This window comes from Macrotis lagotis, chromosome X (assembly GCF_037893015.1).
Source record: "Macrotis lagotis isolate mMagLag1 chromosome X, bilby.v1.9.chrom.fasta, whole genome shotgun sequence".
NCBI lineage: Eukaryota > Metazoa > Chordata > Mammalia > Peramelemorphia > Peramelidae > Macrotis > Macrotis lagotis.
The window spans coordinates 315097424-315106391 of NC_133666.1; positions in this window are offsets into that span (position 1 = coordinate 315097424).

Here is an 8968-nt window from a genome sequence, read left to right on the forward strand (position 1 = left end):
GCAAGGCAAATAGGTGTAAGTGACTCACCCAAGGCCACACAGCTAGGTAATTATTAAGTGTCTGAGACTGGATTTGAACCCAGTTCTCCTGACTCCAGGGATGGTGCTTTATCCACTACACCACCTAGCCACCCTTATAATATTGGGATTTTCTAGGTATAACATCATGTCATCTGCAATGAGATTTACTCCATTCCATCTCTCTCCAAACTTCCTTCTCATTACTGCCCCCCTTTTAATAAGGTATTGTTTTTAAATCATTCTATCTGAGTCACAGAAAAGTTGAGTGTTCATCACTCCTGGCTATGCTATGCATATTCTCTCTAATAGAGTTACAATTCTCAAGAGTTATGAGAATGTTTTCCCCAAATGGTATATAGCCAATTTCATCTTATTGGATTGCAGTTAATTTTTTTAACCTTTTCATGTATCTCTTGAGCCTTCTGTTTGATGTCTAAATTTTCTATTTAGCTGTGATCTTTTCATCACGACATGTTGGAAGTCTCCCGTTTCATTAAATGTCCATCTTTTCCCCTGGAAGAGAAGGCTCAGCTTTGCTAGTTAGTGGATTCTTGGATGCATTCCAAACTCTATTGTTCTTTGGAATATCTCATTCCAGGACCTTCCATCCCTTAATGTTGCTTCCACCAGGACCTGAGCAATCTTTACTGTGGCTTCTTGGTATTTAATTTTTTTCTGGCTCTTTGTAGGATTTTTTTTCTTTTATCTGATATTTCTGGAATTAGCCACAGAATTCCTTGGTGTTTTCAATTTACGATCTCTTTCTGGAGGGTATAGATGTATTCATTCAATAACTATTTTGCCCTCTGGTTCCATGATATCAGGGCAACCACTAAATCCTGTAATATTAAGTCTAGGCTTTTTTTACTCTTCAGTGTTTTCAGGAAGGCTGATAATTATCAGGTTCTCCCATCTTGATGTGTTCTCATAGTCTGATGAGTTATTTAACATTTTTTTCTATTTTTTCAATCTTTTGCCTTTGTTTAACACAATCTTTTTTTCCCCATTAAGTCATTAGTTTCCGCTGATTCCATTCTTTTTCTTAGAGAAGATTTCTTCTTCATTTACCTTTGCAACTATGTTTCCAGTCGGTTCATTTTATTTTTGAAAGATTTTTCTATTTTCCCAAGTGTAGTTTTGAGAGAATCATTTCCTTTTTGCATTTCCCCAATCGAAGATTTGAATGAATCAATTTCTTTTTGCATTTGCCTAATTGAAGTTCGGAGAGAGTCATTCTCATTTTGTATTTGTACAATTGTATTTTCCAAGGATTGTTTTCTTGTTGGGATATATTAATTTTCTCTAGCAATGTGTTTATTTTCTCTTAAGTTTATTTTACCAATTTTTTCAGTTGATTTTAAAACTCCTTCCTGATTCCTTTAAGGAAGTCTTTCTGGACTAGAGACCAATTCATATTGTGCTCAGAAGTGCTAGATCTCTCTGGGTTAGAGTCTGTCACTTCTAGGTATTTCTCCATGGGGCCCCTAATCTGGCCTTTTTTTCATCTTTCTAGGATCTTGTGTTGGCAGGGACAGGGGAATCTGGCTCTCAGAGGTTTGCTTTTGAAGATCCTAGAGGCTTTTTTTAATTGGTTTAGTAATTCCAAGGGCCAGTCAGCAGAGGCTCTAGTTGCTTTCTCGGGAGTGTTTGAGGTCCTCAACAGCAGGGTCTGAGTTGACCTTGAACACTGTGCTTGACCCTGGGGGTGGTAGTTTATCTCTTTCCATTCCATCATCTCTATTGCCCTGTGGGGGGTTGGTGGAGTTTGTTTATATTTTGTTCGAGGCAAAGGGCTCTGCTGAAAATATGGATCAATCATTATGAAGTATCACCTAAAATCAATCAGATTGGCTAAGATGAGAAAAAGAGAAAATGATCAATGTTGGAGACGTTGTGAAAGGATTGGTACATTAATGCACTGTTGATGGAGCTGTGAACTGATCCAACCATTTGGGAGAGCAATATGGAACTATGCCCAGAGCCATAAAACTGGTCATACCTTTTGACCCAGGAATTCCAATTGTAAGCCTTTATCTAAAAGAAAGTAGAAAAATTGAAAATGTCCCACATATTCCTAGATACTCATAGCAGCTCTTTTTGTTGTGACAAAGAATTGGAAATTAAGAGGATGGCTCTCAGTTGGAGAATTTTTAAACACATTTTGACCATGAATATTGCAGAATACTATTTTTCTCTAGGAAACCATAAATGGTCAGACCTAGAGAAGCATAGAGTGAATTACAGTTTCTGATGCTGAGCAAAGGGTGCAGAACCAAGAGAACAAAGAGCATGTTAACAACAATATTGTGAGATGATCAACCCTTATGGATGGATCTGCTCTCAGCATTTCAGAGAGCTAGGACAACCATATTAGAACAGCTATGAATAATGTTATCCCTATTCAGAGGATGAAAATAAAACTATACAAAAATTCTTCATATTTTTATCAACACTGTGGGTGCAGGCAAGGCACACAGATTTAACGGCAGGAAGTGAAAGTCATGTAAAGACAGGTACTTGGTCAGATAAAAGAGAAAATAAACAGAATTGAGTTTCCTTACTTTTAAAAAATATCTCTTATGTATTTCTTTCCCTTTATCCAATTCATCATACTGAAAATGACTTATTTGTAACTATGTTTAACACAAATGTAGCTGTACAATATTAACTTTACTGCTCACTGTTGAGAGAATGGGGTAGGAAGGGAGGATGAAAGGAAATTTTATAACTTAAAAATATACATAAACATATGGATGAATGTTGAAAAATTTCATAACATATTTTAAAAATAAAATATCCATAAAAATTAAAATAAAGCAGTAACTGTTTAACATTTTTATCTGGAAAACAAAAGTGTTGAGAGTAAGCATTATTTTTCATAGTTCCTATTCACCTGAGAACTGTGCTAAGTGCTTTTTGAAAGGAAAAAAAAGGAAGGGAGGGAGCAAGAAATATTAGAACAAAAGAAGGAAGAAGAAAGGAAGAAAGGAAGAAAGAAGAGATTGAAAGAAAGAAAGATTACATTGCTGAAAGATACATAGATCAATTAATGTATAGAGAAAGAGATAAATAAAATATAAGGCATTTCTTATGCCTTTTTGAATGTGCATGGCACTGTGCCAGATATTGGGACTACAAACAAAAGTAACAGAGATTCTTCAGAGAGCTTACAATCTAGCAGAGGCCAACAACTAAAGAGAGAAACTGGAAGGAGCGTGGATTAATGCTGCTAAAAATTAGGTGAGGAAATATGGAGCCTGGACTGAATCAAGAGTGAAGCTAACTTGACTGGAGTTCTTTAGAAAATGATGTCAAAGGGTTTTATCAATCATAAGAGTGAACCATGGATTAGCATGGGTGAATGCTTGGCACTTAATGAATACTTAAAACATGTTTATTTATTAATTCCCATATATGTAACTATGTAATCTTGTTCAAATCAGCATTGTATAATAGAATGAGAATGGTTTTCAAGTCTTAAAACCTGTTTTGAATCCCATTTATGAAATTTTTTGCTTGAACTTCAGCATTCTCATCTGAAGGTAAGCAGAAGGATTAGTCTATATTATCTGCAAGAAATTTTCCATCTGTAGCTCTCTCTGATCTTTTGATGCATATTCGTACCTATAAAATAAGTGATAAAACAATGACCCCTGTCTCACAAGATTGTGTGAAGGTATGATAAGATAATGCATGAAGAATACTTTGCAAATTATAAAATGTGATAGATAGAAACTGCTAACTCATTTTAATTTAGAGATAAATTGAAAGATCCAAGCATTTTCATTAAAGTAGAGATATCATAGAATAAATAAAATAATAAAGAAAAAGGAAAGAACCACAAAAATCGTATTAGAAAATAGACATGGCAACATCAGATCACTCCCATTTTATTAGAAGCTCTTATTAAATCATCTACGAGATGATTCATTCTCTCTGTGGAATGTTATGACCAGAAAATTTAGCATTCTATGATCAAATTGCTATTGAGTCTTTTACTGAAAATCTAGTCTGGATTTGAAAGATGTTCATGATGTACATTGCTGAATTATCCTTAATATCTTTTTCAGCTTAAGGAAACCTAATCAATTTGTTAATCTAATACTATAATCTTCAATAATCCAGTCTCAGTTTTCTCAATACTGTGATGATAAATTAAGTAAGGTTTCATTGGAGGCTTCCATAAACAGCCTCATGAAGTAGGGAAATTCAATTCTGCATTATTTTCTATTTTATCTGCCCAAGCACCTGACTTTACAGGACCCTCACTCTCTGACCTTAAATCTGTTTCCTTTGTCTGCACCCACAGTCCTCCCCCAACCTCAACTACAATCCTCAAAGTTACTAAATTGATAAATGAAAGATATAAACAAAGTCATTTATCCTGAAAACATCCAGCTGGTGTGTGATCTTGGGCTAGAGTATGTGTCAATTAAATGGAGAAACATTTGAGATAAGTTAATTTTCTAATTAAATGACAAGTACTCCACAAATTGTCCCATTGGCTTATTGTACACTTTGAGAATTAATTAACAATACTATCAGGCTACAGTTGTGATATGTCAATATGGGTGTGATCTGATGTTTTCATTTATCCTTTTTCTTATACCTTTTGTTGTTCTTTCCTTTCTGATTTCTTTCTTTATTTTATTTATTCTATGATAGCTTCAAGCTAATGAAAATGCTTGGATCTTTCAATTTTTCTCTTTAAGACTAAAATGAGTTTGCAGTTCCTTGCTCTCTAGCTCTATACACAAAACTACAAAACATTTAATGTTGAATTTTGTAGTCCTTGACATAATCATGTGGCTCAATTAAATTTCTGTAATTGTTTTCTAGAAAATGTGGTACATAAATTTGGTTCAGTCTCAATGTTGTCCATATGTTGTACTGTTTTGAGTTGTATGAAAATAATGTCTATTCAGCATGCAGCCAGCTAAGCTCAAAGATTTGGGTTCATCATGGGGAGATGCTTGAGAAGAGGAGGGACCAAAGTAAAGCCCTTTCTTTGTCTCCAGTTCAATATGGAGGTGCTTAAGGTTTGGCCCAAAACACAACTGTGTTTTGATGTATTCTAGCTCTGACTACTGAGAGATTATATCAGCAAAGCAAGATGCTTAGCAAGTAATTTTGCCTTTCTGAGTCCCAGTTTTCCTATTTTTCATATTGTTATATTCCTACAATAAACTCACAAAATCATTTGAAGGAAGTTTGTAAATTTTAATTGCTATTGAAATGAGAGCTATTACTATTGTTACTGTTATTTAATGGAATATATATTTTAATTTTAAATAAAAATGGAAGTGAAAATTTTGGGTCTTTGAAGATTTTAAAAGACAAAAACGAAGATTCCAATGAAGCTCCTCAAGATTGTTAGATGCTAATTCCCAGGTTGTCTGACTGTTGATGAATTCTGCAACTTTAGCAACTCTTGTAAAATATCAATTAAGATGACTTATCCATAGATCAAGCTACATATTAAACCATTTGAAATATTAGACTTAAAATACTTGTTAGCTGTGACAAATTATTTCTAGCAATATTAGGGGGAGATTTAGAGGTGAGATTTAAACCCAATTCTTTTGATTTCTGCTCAGTGTTCTATCCTGTTTACCATGGCCACTCTTCGAGGCATAGAAGATTTGTTATCAGCGTTGGTAGAGGGAGAAAGAATAGTGATAGAATTATCAATCATTGATGTATAAATATTCCATTAACCCTTTCATTACTGAAAAGTATCATGGTATAGTAGAAAGAAGAACAAGCTTATGTAAACAATATACTTTTGTTCATGTTCTGTCTTTGGTACATTATACTTGTATGCCTATAAGAAAGTTGCCTATGACTCCAAAGTACAGTAGAGTAGCCAATTTACACTTTTGGAAAAAAATAAATTATACTGGGAGTTCTTTAAATTAAAAAAAGTAAACAAACAGCAAAATATCACAGATCTAGACTAAAAAATACTAATTCTGAGTTTGTATTTTACACTCACTCTTTCCATTTAGTTTTTCTTTTTCTGCATTGTTGAACCCTCAGTCCACAAACCTATATGTTTAGAAACTATTTAGACTTTCCTTTTCTTTTAAATTGAATTTAGCTAACCAATTTCCATTTAGAAAGTCCTCTAATTTCAGTTATAAATATTTTAGCTTAAATATTCTTTGCTTCCTTACCCAGAAAGGACTACGACCACAAGAACGTTAATATGATTGGTTGAGATGCTTTGAAAATCTAATTTCTTCTTTAAGAATCAGATTCTGACATTATTTTTTTTTCTTTTGAAGAAGCATAATGCTTCCCTCCCTCTTTTAAACATCAGTCAGTTAGACAATGATTTCCTTATTTAGTGATCTATCCATGGAAAGCATGAGTTTGTCAGATCATATGATTTCATACTGAAGAGAAAATATCCCCAATTCCTCCCTCCATTCAAAATTATTCATCACATAACCATCAATTGAACTAGCTACATTTGATAAGGAAAATATGGAAAACAGAGAGCTGAAGATATTATCTACAAGTTACACTATTAGTAGTAGAAAAAAAGAGAAAAAACCCAATACTTCCTACTCCTAGGTACTGCCCAATCCACTTCCTAGAATGGTCAAAAATTTATTTCTTAAGTACCTAATATTTGTGCCAGGTACTGTTCTAAGAAGTAAAGAAAATTAAAACAATCCCCTTTTAACTAGAAGTTTTAAGTACCATCAGGAGTGACAATATGTAAATTTATCTATCTATCTATCTATCTATCTATCTATCTATCTATCTATCTATCTATCTATATATATACAACTATGTTTGTGCACATATATAAAATTCAAGTTATGTAGCTTGGTTACACTACTAATCACAATTGAATATCTTCACTTTTGGGATCAAAATTGGAGAGAGATTTCCTTTTCATTCAGTTTTTTATATTTTTGCATTACTATTATTTTCCTAATATTCTCCAAAATGTGAAAGGATCACAAAGATTACAGAGAATTATAGCTTAAAAAGTCCTCACCATAATTTGCTCCTTATCTTTTATTTTATGAATTACAAAAATGAAGTCAGAATAAGTAAAGTGCCAGAGGCCAAAGTCACTAATTTTATTGCTATTACTAGAGAAGCTTGCACTTCTCTGTCATTTTAATCCTCAAAAATTTTAATTTTAACATTCTTACTTGACCCTATCGATAAACCATGATGATGATGATACTGATATATTGTTCCTATTTTATATATGATAAAGTTGAGATTATAAGAGTTTAGGTCACTTGACTCAAGTCATACAGTTAATATAAAAGGAGAAATTTAAAGTTATTTCTTCCTGATTGCAAGGAAGCAGGGTAAGATGAAAAGATTACTACCTCTTGAGTAAGGTATGCTATGTTCAAATTCTAATTTGGATACTATCTGCATGATATTGATAATGTCATTAAATCTCCCTGATTCTCAGCCTCTTCCTGCATAATATGAAAGAGGACTATAGTAAAAAAGTCCTTAGGTTCTTTTTAGATTCTACATCTGAAATCCTATGTTCCTCAAGGTGACAAAAACTGAAATAGAACAGGAGTACCATGATTCTAAAGCATACTATTTAAGATGTTTCATTAGAGAAACTCTTGAAAACTATATGGAGGATTGAGCCAAATGATATTTTCCCTCTGGAAGGGACCCTAAGTCTATGAAAAAAATATCAGTTTGACTAAACCTAAGATAGTTAAATCCAAATATAAATAGAAATTACCTTTACAGTATAACTTACAAAGAGTTATCCAATCTCTTTTCTAAAGAGTTCAGTGATGGTTAATGCATTGCCTTCTGAAATATTACACATTTGGTCAGCAATATTTTAAGAAAGTTTTAAAGTATAAATCTTTTTCTATGCCAATGTTAGCCATTGTTCCTTTTTGGGTTTAAGCAGAAAAAATCCTTATTCTCTTTTAACTATACTTCCAGTACCTAACAGCAGTAGTCATGCCATTTTCTTCCCAAAATAGAATTTTTTTCTCAGATTTTTGCTAAATACTCTTCAAGTACATACACATAATATTTTCAGGCATTCAACTATCATATTCCTCTTTCTTGAAATATTTTCCAAGTTGTTAAGGTCTTTTTAACAATTATGTTACCTTCAAATCAAGATATTATTTTGGATATGATATGATCAAAGTACAATCATCTTCCTCATTCTGGATGATTTGCTTGTATTAATATTGAAAAGCTACTGAACTCACAAAACAGAATAAAAGCCAACTAGTTTTCATAGGACAGAATGACAGAATTTAAAGTTGGATGTGACTGATCTATCTATATGTGACAAAGAAGCAGTACTGCAATATTCCCAGCAAGTGATCATTCATTATTTTCTTAAGGTTCTCTAAATGGAAAAGGATGTTTTCCCAAGGTATTTCAATTAACTTATGGGATAGAACTTTAAAAACATACTTTCTCTTAAGTTTAAATTGACCTCTTTACAACTACTAGTCTTTGCCTCTAGCTATGCCTTTTAGGACTGAATAAAACCAGTCTGTTTCAACTTCTGTGTGAAAATCCTTTAATTACTTCAAGTCATTTATTATATTCCATCACATCCCAAGTCTTTTCTTCCTTAGACTTGAGGAGTAATCTTCCATGAATTTGTTCTTAAAAATAATAAATATATAAAATATATTTTAAGATACAGAGTTCTTTCCTAACAAGGAATAAATGTTAAACTTCAGAGTTTGGACTCAAGAAAAAGCAGAATAACAATTTTTTACAGCTAGTCTTTCTGACAAAAGACACATTTAAAAAATATACAGATAACAGAGTCAATTTTTTAAAAAGACAGGCCATTCCTCAATTGTTAAATGATCAAAAGATGTGCAAAAGCAGTTTATAAATGAGGAACTCAAAGAAATCCATAGACATATAAAAATTGCTCTTAATTAATAACTATTAGAGGAAACTCAAA